At 35.3% G+C, this 22,784-nt stretch overlaps 1 pseudogene; it reads right to left on the bottom strand.

Annotated features, from left to right (window-relative positions):
• Nucleotides 1-21,145, bottom strand: LOC110102001 (annotated as a pseudogene).
• Nucleotides 21,146-22,784: the final 1,639 nt, after the last annotated feature.

Below are 22,784 nucleotides of genomic sequence, written 5' to 3'. Positions count from 1 at the left end.
TTATGGGGTGATGATGGGTACAGGGAAGGTGGAGAAAGGCGCGTGGGACCGAACCAGGCGAGTATTGTTAAATACAGTGGGGACCAAATAATACAATGGGGCTACCCATATCTTTGGGATGGGAGTATTGTTAAACCGATCCATTAGACCGGTCCACGTGGGACCGAACCAGGCGCGAACGAGGCGAAACACCTCCACCTCCTGCTTTAGCCGCATGCACCACAAGATTTAACAGAGCATTTTAGGAAAACATTTTGAGGGATTTGGGAGGGAAATTTGAATGTAGGAAATGTTTAGGAATTTCCTTTTGATTTGTATGCATTAAATACTTTGTTTTCCTATGACTAGGGCATCTTGAATTTGGCTGAAATTTGAGACCTACTAGATTTCGATTTTCTTTGGGCTCTAGCGGCATTTAGAGATTTGGGAGAGATCGATCCTCCTCTCTAATAGAGAATCAATTGTATCTTGATATTTTCCGTTTCTATTTCATCAAATAATACAAATTATCCACTATTTTTTGTGATTTTGTGGGCCTTTTGTGGAGAATTTTCGTTGTTTTCCGAAGATTGATAGTAAATACTTGAGATCTACAAGTGTTTCCTATCAATTTTCACTCAGGTTCACATCTTTTTAGTTTTCTACAATAAAAAAAAATGCCAGAATATTCTACAACCCTCAATTGATCAAAAACAGACATAATAATACAAATATAAGGATCTTATCTAAAAAGTACCAAAGATTATTATTTTATGACATTACCTGCCCTTCATGCGTAAGAACATGACCAATCCAATCTGTCTGAAAAATAGATTAAGAAAAATCAGAAAAGTAAAAGATGAATGAACACATTACATGAAACTATCGAAAAGAATTGACTTTTTAGCCAGATGAACGTGTAGGATACAAAATCAACAAGGCGGTTGCTGTTATCAAGGGCATAACAGTTGGAATGAGGTACCGTCACTAAAGCGGGAAAAGGTGAATACAAACATATGGCTGTCAAGAAGAAAACAGAGATTAAAAAAAAGAATGCTTTGAAAAATTTATATAAAAAATTTCATGAATAAAATAAACAACAAATATTTCTTACATTTAAATATCATATATGCCTTGTAATGAGAATTTGATTTACTTATGCAATTAATTTCCCACCTAGGTGGTCAAAAGTCTACAAGGCTACAAACACCTTACTAAGATAAAGGACCGATACACTTGACATTATTGATGTTTTAACAGGGAAATTTTAGAGCTTGGTCTATTAAACAACTGTAAATTGATTGAGACAACTTAGTTTTGTCTGAAACAAGCCAATTATAAACAATTTAATACTAAGGTGCAACTTGAGAGACTATGTTCAGCAAGTTTACCCTGTCCTAGGATCATGTTCCACCATATATTTAACTAACTAACAACAATAACATTAAGTCTTTATCCCACTACGTGGGGTCAGCTACATTATCTTTTTTGTTCATTATGACTTGTTAATAATCAAATTTTCAATTAAATCTAATAAAGAAAAGCTCATTTCTAATAATTTCTACCCAAGTCTTTTTAGGTCTACCTCTGCCTTTCTTAATATAGGACAAATCTAACACATCTATTCTCGACCAAATAAAAAAAGCCTATATATTATTAAATATTTTATTTATTCCGCTAAATCCAAATATTACAAAAGGAAAATTAATCGAATATATATATGTTTTTTGTTGCTTGAAGAATTAAGAAAAGAAATAGTTGATAATTAAAAGAGTTTCCTCACTTAGATATTTATCTTAAAAGGAATATCCAACGGAAAGAAGAAAAAACAAAACATCTTGATTAATTAATTGATAATTAATTGAGATTATTATTTATAATGATTAGTTTGTAATGATAATCAAAATTTATAATTATAACTAATTCATAAATAATTAAAAAATAATTAAAATTAATTAATTGTATCATAATTAATTTTTAATTATATTATTTTTGAAGTTATAGTTCATTGATTTAAATTAGAATTAATAAGTGCAAAGAAAAAATTTTAGGCTTAATTTGAAATGGTTTCTTAGAGCAACTTTTGTAGTACGAAATTAAATTTTTTTACTAACAACTTTCTCTAATAAATACTATATATGCAGAAGAATCTTAGTACTTGGATCAATTCGTACAAATGACCTGCTTAGTGATCAAGAACAAAATCCAATGAGGAAGAGGTTACTTGGAATAATCAAATGAAAAATATCTCAGAATATATTTACAGAATTTATTAAAAAGCCCAACTGGGTAATGATGCGTTGGGATCTCTGAAAGATGCTTCTAATAGATATCAGAGCAACCTTCATGAGAAGCTTGCACTATTAGTAGGCGAGGTTCAAAAATTAGCCTTGGACCATACCAAAGACATGTTAGATAAGAACAAGCCAGGTAAATCTGGGCTTGCTCTTTCTGATATCCAGAACAACTACTAGATTTGTATATGTGTGTGTTTTTCTTGTAACAGTTACTATCTTTTTCATGTACTTCAGTTTGACTCATGTGATGTTCCATGAACCTTTTCTTTCAACCTCCTGTAGCCTTCTTTCCCCATGCTCAGCCTTCTATCAACATTAGTGGCAAGCGTTACAATGTTCTTTGCTAATGGAACTTTCGATTTAACCAACTTCATCATCTTTCAAAATATAATTTATAACTTCAAGAAACCAAATGAATCATTGTTTAACTATGAGGAGCTAATATTTCTCGTTTGATGAGAGAATTACCAGTACTGGCAACTGAAATGACATAGCTTCTATGGTTATCCTCCCAAAGCATTCTCCTCGACCCTATACAGCAGGAAGGGAGATTAGAAATCTGCATTGAGGACATCTAAAACATTTATAATTCCAGGAACAGCAACAAGTGCATCTATGTTGATGTTCATTATATGAAGTGTCATTTCAAGGAAAGTGTTTACAAACGCTTTAGAAAAAAATAAATAAATAGTGGCAAATAAAGGCAACCTGAAAATTCTTGTTAGTGAAGAATTACACTGGAGAGTCCTTTTGGTAAATATGTTTCGGTGTTTCTTAGTGCTTTTCAAAATCAAATAAAATCACAGATGCTCTACTACTGTGTTGCTAATGATCGTGAGACCAGTAAAATGGTGCATGAACAATTTAAAATTGAGTCGCATGTTTCGATACAAATAAAAAATGTGAAGTCATATTTTTGAAAATTGAAATAGCTAAAAGAACCACCAAATGAAGACTCATAAATTAGCTGATGCAGTACAACCATTCATAACAAATAAGCTAGCAAAAGACAAATTGGTTATAGGCTACTTAAAGGTGTTAGACAAGACCACTAAAGTGCTGAACCGAGCTCACATCCTTTTTTGGGCCTATCTTTATTTTTTATCAAATTTCTCTTATCCATGATTAGAATTTTTGTTAGATTTAATTATTCTCTTTGGATACAAGATTTTGTTAGAAATTATTATTATTATTATTTTTGAAGATTGCAAACTTGCATTAAGAACTAAGAAAAAGCTATTACAAACTAATCAAGAAAAGCAAGCCTCATATTCCTTCTTCAAAAGACTAGATAATGAAGAAGGAATATCAGGAGAAAGAAAAGAATCAAAACAAAAGTTATTATGAAAAGCTAGAGTTGCACACAAATATGCAACTTTGTTACAATTTCTAGGGATGTGTTGGAAAATTACCTTATTGAAATCGTGGAGAAAAGAAATCTGCTCGGAGATCTGACCATCGGTAGTGGAGTTCGCAACAAAATTATGAAGGAACTTGATGGCATTGTAGTTGTCTCCTTCTATTATTAAGCATTTACAATCAAATTTCCAATCTTGAATGAAGTTCTTCAAAGAGAACAGCTTCCAACTCAAGTTGGTTGATATCCCAATGAAGTTTTTGCTCCCCAAAAGCAAGAAGTAAACTTCCTTTAAAGTCTCGTGCCACACCACCAATGCTGGCCAAATTTGAATCCAGTAAAGATGCGTCAATGTTAATTTTGATCCAATCCAGTGGTGGGGGATGCCATGAGGTTTCAGACTCCCTAAGGAGGTTAGCATCCCAGTTAACTAGCATTGGATACTTGCTTGTGGCAGTGAATAAAATGTTAGCTGCAATCACAAAAACTGGAATTGAAGGGTTACTGTGCTTCACATCATTCCTACGGTTCCAGGAGAAATAAACCACTGTGCAGTAGATCTTGACACAATCTAAGCTTGCATTGGAAAGGCATCTCAACTGCTGAAAACATTCCGTAAGAGAGCTGAACAAAGGAATACTAAATCCCCAAGACCTCAGCTTACATAAGATCTCAATAAGTGATTTGCAATGAACTAAAATATGATCACTATTTTCAGTAACTGGGCAACCATAAGCACAATGATCATTATTGCTAAGCTTTCTGAATTTCAAAAATTTGTTCTTGGGAATGGCAAACCTGCTTAATCTCCACTAGAAGAGTTCAACTCTTGGTTAAACTTCAGCTTCCAAAGCCAATTGACAAAAGAAGAGTCATCAAAAATTTTGTGGCCCTTAATAGATTCAGAGTAAGCCAAATATGTGATAGACTTACCAGAGTGTTGATACAGAAGTTCCATGTAGTTATCATCTCCCTCCTGGATAACACATTGGAGTACGATGAGGTTGACCAACTCAATGTTGAAAAAATGGTTGAGTTCCAATGTATTTCAATTACCATCTTCAAGGAAAAAGCTCTGCAACGTCAGATTTTCCAGACCAATGCAGTCAGCATGCATAGGACATTTGTTGAAATATTTATCAAGGAACCAAATGTCATTCATGACGCTAATGCTAGCACCATTAACAATATTCCACCTAACAATTGGTTTAAGGAAAGAAACTCCATTAGAGATGATGGATCGAGCTGCAGATTGGCCATACTTAGTCATATTACTCCACATGAATGAGCTGGTTTAGCAGTCAAGCATTTATAAAGCAGAGATGATGGGTTTTGGTAGAACCGCCAAGCTCACCGAGCTCTTAAGGGACCAACTTTTTGAACTGTAGAGTGCATTCCCATACCACCACTATCTCTAGGAATGCATAACTCATCTCAGGCTATGTAATGAAGTCCCTTGACACCATAGTTCTGATGCCAGATGAAATCTCTGCAGATACGGTCCAGCTCGTAGAGTATCTTCTTGGGGATTAAAGAATGCGTTGAAATAAAAGTAGGTAGAGAAAGCAATGAAGATTTGGCAAGAATCAACCTTCCAGCCAGTGAAAGGAAACGAGCTGCCCAAGCATTGAGCTTATCCAATGCGTGATCAACTACAAATTGAAAATCATTCTTGACCAATCTTTTCAGGGAAATTTTGATCCCCAGATATTGTATCTCTTTGACATCTTTGAATCTTGATATTTTTCCAATCTTACGTTTCACGGAGGGTATGACAGATTTCCCAAAGATAATTTGGGATTTGGTCTGATTAATACCTTGCCCAGTCCAACCGCAATATTCTGAAATTAAGTTCATCATAACTTTAAACTGAGAGCTGATCCAAACAGTAGCACATCGTCAGCATAGAGTAAGTGTGTAATTCTTGGAGCTCTGGAGGAAGTTTGAATGCCTAATTGATGACCTCTTTGCTTAATTACACTAGAGAGTAGCTGAGAGCACATGATGAATAGATAAGGCGACATTGGACATCCTTGCCTAAAGCCACTCTTGGCTTCAATCCATCTGGCTCCTTTGCCATTCAAGAGAATAGAAAAACGAACATTGGTGATGCATTCCAAAATAAGAAATGAGAATTTCACCGGGAAACCAAACCATGAAAGGACATTTTCCAATGTTTTCCAACACATACTATCAAAGGCTTGAGCCATGTCAAGCTTGACAGCCATGAGACCTTTCTTATTTTTTAAAATTCTGAACTTGTTAAAGATTTCTGAAGCAAGAAGACAGTGATTTGACATAGATCTACCCGGAACGTAGGCAACTTGCTCCTCAGAAATTAGCTTGGGAATGCAGATCTTTAATCTGTTTACTAGCATAGTAGTAGCAATTTTATAAATGGTTTGACAAAGACTAATTGGACGAAAGTTGGAAGGAGATACCAGAGACTTGGTCTTAGGGATGAGAACAATCAAAGTGTCCTTCGAAACTTCATTCATCCATCCAGTAGAGAAAAACTTCTTGATAGCTTTCCAAGTAGTATCTTTGACAATGTCCCAATAGAATTTAAATAATGATGAAGTAGAGTCGTCCAAGCCCGGGGATTTATTTGATCCTTGCTGGAAGACTGCAGCCGAGAAATCTGTCTCAGTGAATTTTGATTCTAAAAAGGCTCTATCTGTAGTATCAATTAGCTGGTTTAGTTCAACATAAGGCCAATTCAAATTATTGCATTCTCTGAATTTCCATTTGTCATCAAAGAACTTTAAGAAACTGATTCAATTCTATCTGTTTCATCAACAACATTATTATTCTCATCCTTGATTTGTCTGATCAATTTGTCGTTCTTCCTAGCTGTAGCATAAGCATGATAATATCTTGAATTGGTGTCTCCCTCTTCATTCCAATTCACTTTAGCACGCTGGTTCCACCACATAGATAATCTAAGTAAGGTGACATTAAGTTCCCATACCATACTACGCAGTAGAGTAAGATTTTCTGGGCTGAGACTGCCATCAGCTTCTTCTTGTAACTGTAGTTTGAGAATATCACTCTTTAGTTCTTCTTTCAATTGAATCAGACTTTTACATTTATTCTTGTTCCAGGAAAAAGAGATTTCAAAGTTCTCTTAATTTTTCTATTAATAACTTTAGATTCATCCCCATAATCATGCTTATTCCATGCATTAACAACAATATTCCTGGAAGCAGGATATGATTTCCAGGTATCCTCAAACCTGAAAGTTTTAGGATGAGAATGTGTAGTTTTGTTAAGCTTGAAAGCTATGAGACAATGATCAGAGGCTATTCTAGCAAGATGCCTAATAGAAGCAGTCGGGACCATCTGTAGAGCCTTGAAGTTCTGCAAGCAGCGATCTAAGCGCTCCCAGATTCTGGCATTGCCTTGCTTATTGTTTCACCAAGTGTATTTAGGACTGATTACTCCTAAATCATGAAGGTCTTGGTTAGCCATGAATAACTTCATGTCCTTAGACCCTTTGGTCAAGCAAAACTGTTTACCACCTCTCTTGTCATCCTTGTAAAGAAGACAATTGAAGTCTCCTCCCACAATTGTAGGAACATCAATCTTCATAAGATTGTCAAGTCGGCTCCAAAGATCTCTTCTGATTTGAAACTCCTTATGGCCGTAAACCGTGGCCACATTCCAGATACCTTTACTGGGAGTAATCAAAGCACCAAAAGCAACTTGAGGAGAATGATCTAACACAGTAAAGGTAGCCTGTTTGTTATTCCATATCATCAGAATTCAGCCAGCAGTGCCAATCGCAGGCTGATGAAAAAAATCCCAGTTGCTGCTAATAAGTCTATTGATATCCTTCTTATTGATCGAAGCGAACTTTGTTTCATCAAGGCCCACAAAAAAAACCGAATTATCCTTCACAACTTCCTTTAGGTAGAGGGAGGTTTCCTTCTTTTTGACCCCTCTACAATTCCAGAAAATTAAGGAAGACATTAATTAACTGAAGGGGAGAAGTCCCCGCCTTTCTTTTTTGCTTTTTCCCTCTACTTTCCTCTTCCTGGAAGCTGGTTCAATTGGTCCCAAAAATTTTAATTGAGGTTTCGATTTATGCTTAACAGAGTTGGTATTTATGAACTCAGTTGCATCAACCTTTGAATCTCAGCTAACCCCTCAGGACTGATAAGAGGAAATTCTGATAGATCCAAATTTTTGTCACCAGAGCAATCTTGATTGTCACTAGAACAAGCCGTAATTTCAATATGATTGGAATCAATAGTGATTCCAATAGTTTTTTATTGACCAAAGCACCAATGAAGGAACAGTTTTGGCGGGATCAGCAATTCCAGTAGTTTTTTTATTGACCAAAGCACCATCTGAAGGAATAGTATTGGCGGGATCAACAATTCGAATAAGAGGAGTGACACAAAAACCTTCAATACAATTCTCAACTATTTCTTCCTCTGCTTTATCAACATTAACAGTAGTAGAGATGATAATCGACCCATAATTCATATTGACTTCCCCAAAATTCTCATCAACAACTTGATCAGAGACTTCATTTAGAATCTCAAAGCTGTTGGTCAGATTTAATTCAGCTTCAAGTGAAGCCTGTTGATACTGAGGGTTATTTAAAGCTCTATCCTCTGATTCCTTAACAGGGATATCTGAATTATTACAGCTGATTGTAAAAACAGTTTCAAATTGTTTTACACCCTTCTTCTGAGGTACCAAGTGATTTCTGATTTGCTTCGGTCTCTTTTTGAAATTATAGTGAATCCAGGTACCATAATTTTCCTGTTGAGCAGGGTGAGCAGCATCATGAATGACATTATCATTCATTACATTACTGATTGCAGTAGTCTTGGCTATCAAAAGATCTGGGCAAACCGGTTTCAAGTGCCCAATTTCGGCACAGTTATAATAGAAAGAGGATAGTTTTTCATATTCTACTTTCTGAAAAAAAATCTTCCTCCCAAACCATCTACCCAAACTCCCGAAGGTAACTTTGATTCAAGATTAATACGAACACAGATACGCGCAAATTCCTTTTTGCTCCAACTAAAAGAATTGACATCAAATAACAATGGAGTACCAATTCTTGAAGCAATCATAGCAATGTTGACCTCATCCCAACAATGCAAAGGTAGATGTGGGAAGCAAATCCAAACCGGTGCAGTCAGTCCTTTCAATGATAACGGAGAGAAGGAAGGAGACCATTTGTCTAAGCCGACAATGTGAACTCCAATATAACATGGCCCCCCACTAAGAACTTCCTCCATAGCAGCAACAGTCTTGAATGAGCAAAGGATTCAATTCAAACCCAAAGAGTTTAGATGAAAATTGCCGAATCTATTCCATTGCTTGCGCAACTCTATACTGCAAATCGAGAATGGAATATTCTTTCCCAAAAACTTCAACACAACAGAGTTGGAAAGGTTTTGAGAGTTGTTGATTTCCCGATCAGAATTGAATTTAACTACTACCCCATCGGAAGACATAATGATGGAATTAGCGTCAAAGTTAATTTTAATATGCTGAGGTTTTGTCCAGGCATTGAGAAAGGAAGCCTTCGGATTGACTGTTTCATCCGCAGATTTGGATTCCATTGAAACAATATTATCAAGATCGACAGTTGTATCATCAGGATTCAGAGGCTTGGTCGAAATGATTCGACTAATGGATCTATCGGATAGGCTATTCTTCTTATTATCTTTATCGTTCAAATTCGAAGAAACAAAAACATATTGTTCCAAAGAACCAATGATTAATCCCGGCGAAGCAGAGGCCAAAGGATTTTTCTCCTTACCCTTACCCTTCTCTTCAAAAGAAGATATTGGTTTAATGAATTGAACAGTAGAACTAGAACTTTCTCTAATAATCAAAGGTTTAAAACCCGATCTTGAAATCGATTGATCACCGATACCAGAATATCTCATTGGACATAATCGCTCAATAGAGATTTGAAGATCAGCGCGATGATGTAGATCAGGAGGATCTGACGGAGGCCGGCCGGAAGCCTCCATGAACGGAGGCAAGAAACCCACAAAAACAAGGATTCAAACTTTCTCTCTCTAGAAAACCAAGGCGGGAGCTTCTCTCTCTTGCGTAACTCTCTCTTGCGTAACTCTCTCCCAGTTAGAAATTATTAGAAATGGCTTTTCTTTATTAGATTTAAATAAAAATTTAACTTTTAACATAGCACAATGGAGAAAAATAATTCATGTAGCCGACCCCACATAGTGGAATAAAGACTTTATGTTTTTATTATTGTTGTTGTTGTATACAAGTTTTTGCATTTTTGTATAAAGCTGTTAATAAAGATTGCAAACCTATTATGCCAACATATGCACAACCATCTCCTTAAACATTATTAACAAATGAAATGCCTCCTTAGATATATCAAAGGCACTCTTCACATTGGTTTACCCATAACTCGTGGCAAACTCACTATCCACTCCTATTCCAATTCAGATTGGGCATCTAATCCTTCAGATATAAAATCTACTATATATTTTTTTCTCCTTTCTTGGTAACACCCTTGCATCATGGAGTGTTAAGAAGCAAGCAATAGTTGTGCAGTCCTCTATCGAAGTTGAATATTGGCCTCGCATCAGCAGCATCCAATATTATCTAGATTTGTCACCTTCTTCAAGACTTCAATATCCACTCTTCAATACCCATACCACTACATTATGACAACATTTCTACAATGGCTCTAACCAACAATCATGACTTTTATGCTCCAGCCAATGAAAGGAAACAAGCTCCCCAAGCATTGAGCTTATCCAATGCATGATCAACTACAAATTGAAAATCATTCTTGACCAATCTTCTCAGGGAAATTTTGATCCCCAGATATTGTATCTCTTTGACATCTTTGAATCCTAATATTTTGCCAATCTTACGTTTCACGGAAGGTCTGACAGATTTCCCAAAGATAATTTGGGATTTGGTCTGATTAATACCTTGCCCAGTCCAATCGCAATATTCTGAAATTAAGTTCATCATAACTTTAAACTGAGAGCTGATCCAAACAGTAGAACATCGTCAGCATAGAGTAAGTGTGTAATTCTTGGAGCTCTGGAGGAAGTTTGGATGCCTAATTGATGACCTCTTTGCTTAATTACACTAGAGAGTAGCTGAGAGCACATGATGAATAGATGAGGCGACATTGGACATCCTTCCCTAAAGCCACTCTTGGCTTCAATCCATCTGGCTCCTTTGCCATTCAAGAGAATAGAAAAACGAACATTGGTGACACATTCCAAAATAAGAAATGAGAATTTCACCGGGAAACCAAACCATGAAAGAACATTTTCCAATGTTTTCCAACACATACTATCAAAGGCTTGAGCCATGTCAAGCTTGACAGCCATGAGACCTTTTCTTATTTTTTAAAATTCTGAAGTTGTTGAAGATTTCTGAAGAAATATGACAGTGATTTGACATAGATCTACCCGGAACGTAGGCAACTTGCTCCTCAGAAATTAGCTTGGGAATGCAAATCTTTAATCTTTTTACTAGCATAGTAGTAGCAATTTTATAAATCAAAATATCCTTCCAAACTTCATTCATGCATCCAGTACAGAAAAACTTCTTGATGGCTTTCCAAGTAGTATCTTTGACAATGTCCCAATAGAATTTAAAGAATGATGAAGTAGAGTCGTCCAAGCCCGGGGATTTATTTGATCCTTGCTGGAAGACTGCAGCCAAGAAATCTGTCTCAGTGAATTTAGATTCTAAAAAGGCTCTATCCGTAGTATCAATTAGCTGGTTAGTTCAACATAAGGCAAAGTCAAATTATTGCATTCCCTGAATTTCCGTTTGTCTTCAAAGAACTTTAAGAAAACTGGTTCAATTCTATATGTTTCATCAACAACATTATTATTCTCATCCCTGATTTGTCTAATCAATTTGTCATTCTTTCTAGTCGTAGCATAAGCATGATAATATCTTGAATTGGTGTCTCCCTCTTCATTCCAATTCGCTTTAGCACGCTGGATCCACCACATAGATAATCTAAGTAAGGTGACATTAAGTTCCCTTACCATACTACGCAGCATAGTAAGATTTTTTGGGCTGAGACTGCCATCAGCTTCTTCTTGTAACTGTAGTTTGAGAATATCACTCTTTAGTTCTTCTTTCAATTGAATCAGACTTTTACATTTATTCTTGTTCCATAAAAAAAGAGATTTCAAAGTTCTCTTAATTTTTCTATTAATAACTTGAGATTCATCCCCATAACCATGCTTATTCCATGCATTAGCAACAATATTTCTGGAAGCAGGATATGATTTCCAGGTATCCTCAAACCTGAAAGTTTTAGGATGAGAATGTGTAGTTTCGTCAAGCTTGAAAGCTATGGGACAGTGATCAGAGGCTATTCTAGCAAGATGCCTAATAGAAGCAGTTGGGACCATCTGTAGAGCCGTGAAGTTCAGCAAGCAGCGATCTAAGCGCTCCCAGATTCTGGCATTGCCTTGCTTATTGTTACACCAAGTGTATTTAGGACCGATTACTCCTAAATCATGAAGGTCTTGGTTAGCCATGAATAACTTCATGTCCTTAGACCCTTTGGTCAAGCAAAACCGTTTACAACCTCTCTTGTCATCCTTGGAAAGAAGACAATTGAAGTCTCCTCCCACAATTGTAGGAACATCAATCTTCATAAGATTGTCAAGTCGGCTCCAAAGATCTCTTCTGATTTGAAACTCCTTATGGCCTTAAACCATGGCCATATTCCAGATACCTTTACTGGGAGTAATCAAAGCACCAAAAACAACTTGAGGAGAATGATCTAACACAGTAAAGGTAACCTGTTTGTTATTCCATATCATCAGAATTCCGCCAGTAGTGCCAACCTCAGGTTGATGAAAAAAATCTCAGTTGCTGCCAATAAGTCTATTGATATCCTTCTTATTGATCGAAGCGAACTTTGTTTCAGTAAGGCCCACAAAAAAATCAAATTATCCTTCACAACTTCCTTGAGGTAGAGGGAGATCTCCTTCTTTTTGACCCCTCTACAATTCCAGAAAATTAAGGAAGACATTAATTAACTGAAGGGGAGAAGTCCCCGCCTTTCTTTTTTCTTTTTCCCTCTACTTTCCTCTTCCTGGAAGCTGGTTCAATTGGTCCCAAAAATTTTAATTGAGGTTTCGATTTATGCTTAACAGAGTTGGTATTGATGAACTCGGTTGCATCAACCTTTCTAATCTCAGCTAACCCCTCAGAACTGATAAGAGGAAATTCTGATAGATCCAAATTTTTGTCACCAGAGCAATCTTGATTATCACTAGAACAAGCCGTAATTTCAATATGATTGGAATCAATAGTGATTCCAATAGTTTTTTTATTGACCAAAGCACCATCTGAAGGAACAGTATTGGCGGGATCAACAATTCTAGTAGTTTTTTTATTGACCAAAGCACCATCTGAAGGAATAGTATTGGCGGGATCAACAATTCGAATAAGAGGAGTGACACAAAAACCATCAATACAATTCTCAACTATTGCTTCCTCTGCTTTATCAGCATTAACAGTAGTAGAGGAGATAATCGACCCAGAATTCATATTGACTTCCCTAAAATTCTCAACAACAACTTGATCAGAGACTTCATTTAGAATCTCAAAGCTGTTGGTCAGATCTAATTCATCTTCAAGTGAAGCCTGTTGATACTGAGGGTTGTTTAAAGCTCTATCCTCTGATTCCTTAACAGGGATATCTGAAGTATTACAGTTGACTGTAAAAAGAGTTTCAGATTCTTTTACACCCTTCTTCTGAGGTACCAAGTGATTTCTAATTTGCTTAGGTCTCTTTTTGAAATTAACGTGAATCCAGGGACCGTAATTTTCCTGTTGAGCAAGGTGAGCAGCATCATGAATGACATTATCATTCATTACATTATTGATTGCAGTAGTCCTGGCTATCAAAAGATTTTGGCACAGTTATAATAGAAAGAGGATAGTTTTTCATATTCTACTTTCTGAAAAAATCTTCCTCCCAAACCATCTACCCAAGCTCCCGAAGGTAACTTTGATTCAAGATTAATACAAACACAGATACACGTAAATTCCTTTTTGCTCCAACTAAAAGAATTGACATCAAAGAACAATGGAGTACCAATTCTTGAAGCAATCATAGCAATGTTGACCTCATCCCAACAATGCAAAGGTAGATGTGGGAAGCAAATCCAAACCGGTGCAGTCAGTCCTTTCAATGATAACGGAGAGAAGGAAGGAGACCATTTGTCTAAGCCGACAATGTGACATCCAATATACCATGGCCCCCCACTAAGAACTTCCTCCATAGCAGAAACAGTCTTGAATGAGCAAAGGGTCCAATTCAAACCCAAAGAGGTTAGATGAAAATTGCCGAATCTATTCCATTGCTTGCGCAACTCTATACTGCAAATCGAGAATGGAATATTCTTTCCCAAAAACTTCAGCACAACAGAGTTGGAGAGGTTTTGAGAGTTGTTGATTTCCCGATCAGAATTGAATTTAACTGCTACCCCATCGGAAGACATAACGGTGGAATTAGCGTCAAAGTTAATTTTAATACGCTGAGGTTTTGTCCAGGCATTGAGAAAGGAAGCCTTCAGGTTGACTGTTTCATCCGTAGATTTGGCTTCCATTGAAACAGTATTATCAAGATCGATAGTTGTATCATCAGGATTCAGAGGCTTGGTCGAAATGATTCGACTAATGGATCCATCGGATAGGCTGATCTTCTTATTATCTTTATCGTTCAAATTCGAAGAAACAAAAACATCTTGTTCCAAAGAACCAAAGATTAATCCTGGCGAAGCAGAGGCCAAAGGATTTTTCTCCTTACCCTTACCCTTCTCTTCAAAAGAAGATATTGGTTTAACGAATTGAACAGTAGAACTAGAACTTTCTCTAATAATCAAAGGTTTAAAACCTGATCTTGAAATCGATTGATCACTGATACCAGAAGATCTCATTGGAGATAATCACTCAGTAGAGATATGAAGATCAGCGCGATGATGTAGATCAGGAGGATCTGACGGAGGCCGGCCAGAAGCCACCATGAACGGAGGCAAGAAACCCACGAAAACAAGGATTCAAACTTTCTCTCTCTAGAAAACCAAGGCGGGAGCTTCTTTCTCTTACGTAACTCTCTCCCAGTTTAAATTATTTGAAATGGCTTTTCTTTATTAGATTGAAATAAAAATTTAACTTTTAACATAGCACAATGGAGAAAAATAATTCATGTAGCCGACCCCACATAGTGGGATAAAGACTTTATGTTTTTTTTATTGTTGTTGTTGGATACAAGTTTTTGCATTTTTTTATAAAGCTGTAAATAAAGACTGCAAATGAAATTTAAATATCATTTTAACAGTACTGACACTTAATTGTTTTTTCTCAGTTAGGCATTTGAACAAACACTAGAACGACAGCCAACATGAAGCTGAAAACAGATTACTCAAGAATTCATGTAGAAAAAGGCATCATTTGGGAAGCAGCTGTGCAGCTGCAATGACTACCAGGTTCTCTTGATGATAGCTAAGTGGCCTCCATAACAGCATGTTGCGAGGCTCCGGGAAGTGAATAGTGTAGTTAACCTGTCCCCGCTCTACCATATGCAGTCACTCATAGGATAAGACAAAGGAGAAATGTGAGAAAGAGAGCTCGAGCTTGGGTTTGTGTGCGAAAATTGGGATTTTGTGCTGATTTCCGTGAACATAGTGTGGATTAAGGTTGACAGGCTTAAGGGCTTGTATTACAAATCATCTTTTTAAGGTAAAATGTAATTTTGATGTAATTATGAGTTAGAATTGTGATATAAGCCAGGAATTGAGTTTTATTGAGAAAATTATTATTTTATTATGTTGTTACTAAAAGAAAGGGAGTTCGATACAGTAAAAATAAAAAAATTGTTTTGAGAATCCAAAATTTACAGTGAGATACTAACTCCAATAAGGAAAAAAATTATTTATAAGCTAATAATGGTTAATTTTTACAATTATAATAGATTTTCATGTCCATGTGAATAAAAATATCCTTGTACTAAGCAATTTAATGATATTATATGCTATGCTTAAATCATTACCTGCTCAGATCCTTCTCAAATCCCACTTGTATCTGCCACCTGCTACAGTTGCTTCATAACCTGTAGTTCGGCACCGTTTATGCACGCGCGATAGTAGCCCATTATGCGCCTCAATTTTTCTCATATTTGCATCGTTAAAACGAGACAGGAACGAAACCTTTCAGTTCTTCTGCTCCAGCTCCCTCTGTTTCTTCAAACGAAAACATCTGTGAGCCCAAATCGTTCGGTTAACCTCCCGCAGCCAATCGAAATCCTCCACTCTTCCTCCCATCAACAGCCTCGACCCTTACCCGATCTTCACGCCGCAAGCCATATCCCACTTCTCCCTTCCTCTTCAGCCTACTAGTCTAGAGCCCGACCAGCTGACCTCCTCAAGCTGCCACATCAGTTCACAACACCACATGCGAAGCCGTTCGACCCCAAACAACCTCCAGCCAATCTTGCCCTATCGCCATCTACCCGAGCTCCAATACCTGTGTATTTACCAAACCCAAGTATAGGTGATCCCTCTCACTAAAGCAATGAGTAGTTTCACTGTTGCAATATCAGCATCAAAAGCATCACAATCAAATGCTTGCTTGGTCATATTATAAAAAAAGAAACTAATGAAGTTATTAATTTACATACTTCTGAAGTCATCATTATCATTGACCCACATCTATCCCGAAGTATTCAAAGTAAATTTTATGAATCTGCTTTCTCCAATTCTTCTAGTTAATTGTTGCATGAGGAGCTAACTCTATTATATGTAATACCTTTTTTATAACTTTTAACTTTGCCTTGTATTTAATCTTTATTTTCATTTATAATTATTTTCATATCATTTTATCAACTATATTACTGATAAATAATCTTGCATTTGTTCCCCATACCCAAGTCAACCATATTTATACTTTACCATCTCATCCTCAAGAGGTGCAACTCTTACCATCCACTAAAATAAATGCTCAAACATTTCTCCTAAGCCCCTTATGTTCTTAAACATTTGTCAGGATTTCATGGATTTTTGAAATATTAAATTTTTACAATGAATAAAATATGTAACAAAGCAAGAAAGTTTCTTTACATTAGCTTATGTAACATATTAAATAATAGATTCCCCTACCTGGCCTCCATGTGTCTTAACTTTCTATGAGCCCATGGTTTTGAATCATTAGTTGAAAATAAGATTATTGATTCACAAAAGTCAACATCATTACCTTGATAAGACATTGAGAGAGAAGATGAGAACTCCCAAAACTCAATAAAGTACAGCATTATATAAGGCATCATGTCTCCTAAAGCTTGTCATACCATCACAAGATAACATGAGCTTTCCAAATGCCTAATAATTGAGCACATTTATAACTTAAGAATAGATTAATTGATTAAAGTTGTGGTTCTAACTAGATCAAACTTACTCAACAGTGAAGTGATACTTCAATTGACATGCATTGTGTCTCCTAAGGCACTTCTTCTTTTTAACAAACCAATTTAATCCTAGATGTTATGTTGTCATCCATATCCCAACTATTTTAGGTAATATATATTCAAAGAACTAAAATATATCACCTAGATATCACTTGCTATTTAGTTATATTAAACATCCATTAAACTTACATGTCATATACTCAAACTTTTTCGTAAGACCTCTATCTTCTTAAAAAATTTTCCAAAGTTTTAATTTTTCACAGGCTTTTGAAATATCACATGTTTATATGACTTATTTGGTCTGGCATCATAATTTTTGTGTGTGTGTGTGTGTGTTAGCTTGCATCACTTAAAAGAGCTTTCCCTTTTCTAAGCTCCCAAAGTTGACTTCATGTCACTGTAAGTTCAACATATCTGAATTGCAATACATCATTAAAAATTGGTGTGGATATTTTCAAACAATTAAGATAAGTTTATAAAATTCACTATAAGTCCTGATACTTCTCTTGGATGAGTTTTGCTGTGACAAACAACACATTAAGGTGGCGGACATTAAAATTTATTCTTCATGTCATAAATTAATAGGTTCCAGGACAATGTAAGCATTATTATTGACCTTGCAAAGCTGTGATACACTGCAAAAAAAAAAATCCAGAAGAAGGAATAGGAGTTTTGAGGACGGATGAAACTATTCATTGAAAAGAAAAAGAATGGACAATAATTATACCTGGGAATTTTGAACAAGCACATCAATTGCAGCCAAGTACGGAGCAATTGTAAGCGTCTTATTGAGAATGTGATCTCTGTCCTGAATTCATTTCCTTGCCACGAAGTTTCTTAGTTCTCCTTCAAACTTCCTCTGGGCATTCATATCACTGCCAACTACTACATCATGAATTATAGGCACTTCAAACTTCTGCTCTCGGATCAATTGAAGACTTTCATAAAATGACTAAAGGAATAAATCTTGCCCCTTTCCAAGTGATACACCTGCAATTTTACAAAGGAATGTGAATGCGTTTAATAAAAAAATTAGCATTACATCCTACTAGCCACTATCAAATTACAAGCTTATTTATACCTTCCAAGGATTCTGGGAGGTTAAAGTAAAATATCTGTCTTGTATGGTCAGGTAAATCTAAAGAAATAATGATTATTCTCACATACAAAGTAAGCATACAAGGTTTCCTCACCTACTTTTGTACAATATTCTTGTGATTATAAAGTTCTTTGAATCGAATTAAAGCAAATGTATAGAAATTCCACAAATATATATTTTTCAGATGGATTATAAGCAAATTGGCTAAAATATAAAAGCAAAAAAAAATATAAACCTATAAGTGTCCTATGTTCATTTTCTTATACCAAACTCTTGGGTAAATTCAGGAAATAGTTATCAATAAACAAGAAAATACTGTTTATAATGGCAATGAGGAGATATTCGCTTCAAACTCCAAGTGATTCCCATATGTGCTCTCGAATAACCCATTGGGCAACATAATCTTCAGCAATTTCCATCAGTTCTTTGCTATTTCCCAGATGAACGGCATACATTTTTGGCATGTGGATACTGCAAGTACAAACAAAACAGATGAAATTAAAGCAACATAATAAAAAAATAAGATTACATATAAAAAAAGGACAGGAAGAAATGAACAAGAGAAATGAAATTGGGATTCAAGGATGCAGAAGTTACCCAACATACACTACAACCATGTTCAGTCATTTGAAACTTTAGCTTTCCTTTAAATTATAGAAAGTTGAAATTTTAAGTTAGAACTTGTGCATTACTTATTATACTACAATGCATAGGTTCCAACCATACGCTGCTACTATATTGTTCATCTGAACTTTAGCATTCTTTTCAGTCATAGAAAGATTGAAATTTTCAGTTTCAAAGGAAAGTTAGCTTTTCAGTTAAAAAACCATGTGTAGATCAAACAACGCAAACTCCAACCATAAATGGAGGATAAAATACAGGCAACGGTGCAATCCTCCCAACCAAAGATGAATAAATATTGCGATAAGATGAACGTAAAGTGTGAAAAACATAAAATGATTAATATAGTAAGGATACAAAATAAATTGTGGCATCTTCATCAATTCCTCTTGGCAGTAATATAAGCTCTGAAGTTTGGAAATGGTAACACACCCAACATAAGAATCATGATCATCTACTATAAACATCAAAAGATGGACACTTACATCAATCCAATTAAATTAATAATAATTATGATAAATAAATTTCCATTTTTCTCCATTAAAAAGTAACTATTCCACCCCATAATTAGTTAATAATCTGCAAATGTTTAATAATCCACTCACTCCTGAAATAACGACGATTTTTCATTTTTTTCAGTAGTAACACACCTTTAAGAGGAACAGAGAAGTCGAATTTACACATACCCTAAACGTTCTCGTGTTCTATTCTTCCATTATTCAGCTGCTATGTAGGAGTCAATCATCGCAGCAGCAACAAAAGGCAAATGCTTGACGTAATCCAATTTGAAGTAATGTCCTCGCATCTCATGAATCCACCATAGAATCTTTGAAATAACTTGAGAGAGATGTTTCTTGAGCACAACATCGAGCCATTTACTGGTAATGGCTATGTTTAAAATAATCATATCATCTTTGAGAGCAGTATCAATTGCTTCTTGGCTCTTAGCGGAAAGGGCCTGCCATTACATGAAAGCAAATAAGGAAAAAGGAGAAAATGATTTGGATACTATCAGAGACAGGAGCTTTCAAATAATTGTGCAATGAGTAGCTTAAAGCGCATTGAAACAAACCACATGAGTAAAATTAAAAAAAAAATGTCACTAGCAACATTTTATACTAGTCTTGTAAAGGAAGTTAAAAGTCAGCATAAAAAGATTCCTACAAAAACAAGGTAGAGTTATGACTTCACATCTTCCTGCACGGCAGCCAATAGCCACTCTAGTCTAACAACATGCACATATGAAATGTGTAAAGCATCTATGATAAAAAGATTCATCATGAAATACCACCAATTTGTCAAATAGAATTTTAATAAGAATATTTGGACCCGAACTTCTAACCTCAATATAGCTGTGTAAAGCATTACATGCACATATAAGATGCATAGAGTTTCATGATGATTGAAACATAAAACATGAACTTGTAAAAAATAAAATTGCAATACCTGCAAACCCCTGTTCATCATCTTATGATCCAAAGTATGAATGACTTCATTCTCTTCAGCAGGTCTCTTATATGTGATCCATATAACTCGACCACCAACATTTCTTAAGAGAAATGCTAACTCCATTAGCAGCAACGGTCCACCTACAAGATGCCTAGAGAATTATTATACCTCAAAATTGATTCGACTAATGTGAAAAATGAGGATTGGGTTATTCGGTTGCATCTCATGAAAACTATCAAGAGTATAATGTTTAGCTGATAAAGGCCCAGTGCAATGATTTTGTACACCAACTGAAAAGAGAGCATTAAGCACCCACCTCTATCCTAATGTTTTTAATGTGTTGAATAAGCACCCACCTCTCTCCTAATATTTTTAATGTGTTGAATGTTTAAATTGAAAAAAATAAAGGTTAAAGTTAGCATCTACAATAAATCTATTCAGGACGATGATGCAAAAAAAATAAAAAAAATTAGGAAACAAATTTTTTAATTTTGTATCCTACTTAATGTTATTTGCATTTAGTTCATCCACGTATAGATCATTGATTCGCCTTCTAATAGATGTTCTCATAAACTCTTTTGTAATTTAGAACTACTAGCCTAAAATGGGAGGAAAATGTGAATAAAGAAGATATTAGGATTTATATGTCTAAAAAATTCTATTTGTCAAAATTTAAACCAAATCATCACAAAATTTTGCAACCAAACAACCCCTTTAAGCAACCAAATGAGATAAACTCAAAGACTACATATTGAAAAATGAGACAACATTTCCACCTCCAATTACCTGAAAAGGATAACTCGTGGGAGAAGAGAAGCACAAGCTTGGACCTCATGAAATCGAGCGGAATCTTCTCTAGATTACCGTCTGGAGGCAGGTTGCGATCCATATCCATAGCCACCACCATTGAAGCTGCAATGCTGTCCCGACGAAAATCGCAGGTATCGAGGTTGCCACAGAAACAGAAAAAGACAGCAACGGAGAAACAAATAGGGAGGAAGGAGTAGGCGTTTCCTTTTTTAGAGTAAAAACAACCCGGTGTAGGCTTCGCCATCACGATCGGGTACTTAATTCCACTCCGGCGAAGTAATTGTTATTTTTCATAGTGGCTGTTTGGTATCAGATCTATCGTGGGATTTAAGTCGGATTTACACTAAATCCAGCCAAACAGTTTTCTTAGGGGCTAAATCCCGGGATTTCATAAATCCCGAACTTAGGGATTTACGGCTTAAATCCCTTAGTTCGATGAATTTACCGGGATTAAGCCGAAGATGCGCGTGAAAGGGAGAAAGTTACCTTCATAGCCAGCGAGCTTCCGGTCTTGCTACTGACGAAAATGTCATAACTTCCGATCCGACAGCAAGGGTAATTTGTCAAAGGAGCAAAGTCGAACAGCCATGAAGGAGCTGAAGAAGCGACGCGTGCAATCTCTACACCTCTGCAAAGCAACGAAGCCGACGGCAACGAAAAAGAGAAGATGAAAGGCGAAACCCTTAGACGACTCACAGGTACTATTGATTAACTTAATTAATATAATTTAAATTATAAATAATTAAGTAAATAATTAGTGTATAAATTAATTATCTAATTTAACTTAATTAAATAATTAGTAATTAAATATTAATATAATTATCTTAATTAATTTACTTAAAATATATATTATTAAATATATAATTAATAGTGTAAATAATAATTGACGAGTAATTTAAACTTAACGCACACAAAAGGGAAGAAATATCATAACCATCGTGGAGAACTCCTATCGCAACTATCAATCCGACAGGAACAACATCTCCAAAGGAGGCGAAGAAGCTTCGATAATGCAACTTCACGCAAAGTAGAACAACAACGAAGAAATGTAAAAGAGGAAAGAAAAATCATACATAGGCAATGGAAATTTTTTGTGTTGAAAATCTTCTTTAAGAAGCAGTAAGAAAGGCTCCCAAACGAAGCTGAAGCGCAAAGCAAAAGCACGAAGAAATCGTTCTTAATATTTTTTATTAAAAAATAATGTAATTAAATTAATTAATATGATTTAAGATTTAAAAAAATTAAATTGATAATTAGTAGTATTAATATCAATTAAATGCTTACTTAGTATTACAATAACATATTAATTAATTAATTAGATATCCTTAAATTTAATTAGTAATTAAAAATGTATTAAAACTTTTATAATTAATAAAATAATTTGTAGTGTAATAATTAAATGATTAATTATTTCAAATAATAATTAAATAATTATCTTACTTAATTTATAGCCAACTTCAACTTAAGCAAATTGAACTGCGATTTGGGTTTTACGAAAAAATTGAAGTTTTATTCTTTTGATTAACTTAATCTTATGCCAACCATGTTAAATAGCCTATGGATTCATCTTTCATGTGGGTCCTCTTGTTATTGGTTTATTATTCTTCTTTTCTTATTTGAATATAGTTCTTTCTTATACATCTCCTTTATAAAACAGCTGAATATGTGGATTTGAGTCGGGATGGACAAAGAAGCTCTCTCCCAGTA

The sequence above is a fragment of the Dendrobium catenatum genome, unplaced genomic scaffold (assembly GCF_001605985.2).
Source record: "Dendrobium catenatum unplaced genomic scaffold, ASM160598v2 fragScaff_scaffold_1470, whole genome shotgun sequence".
Lineage (NCBI taxonomy): Eukaryota > Viridiplantae > Streptophyta > Magnoliopsida > Asparagales > Orchidaceae > Dendrobium > Dendrobium catenatum.
Note: the sequence above shows the minus strand (reverse complement) of the source record. Positions and strands in the feature narration are given on the sequence as shown.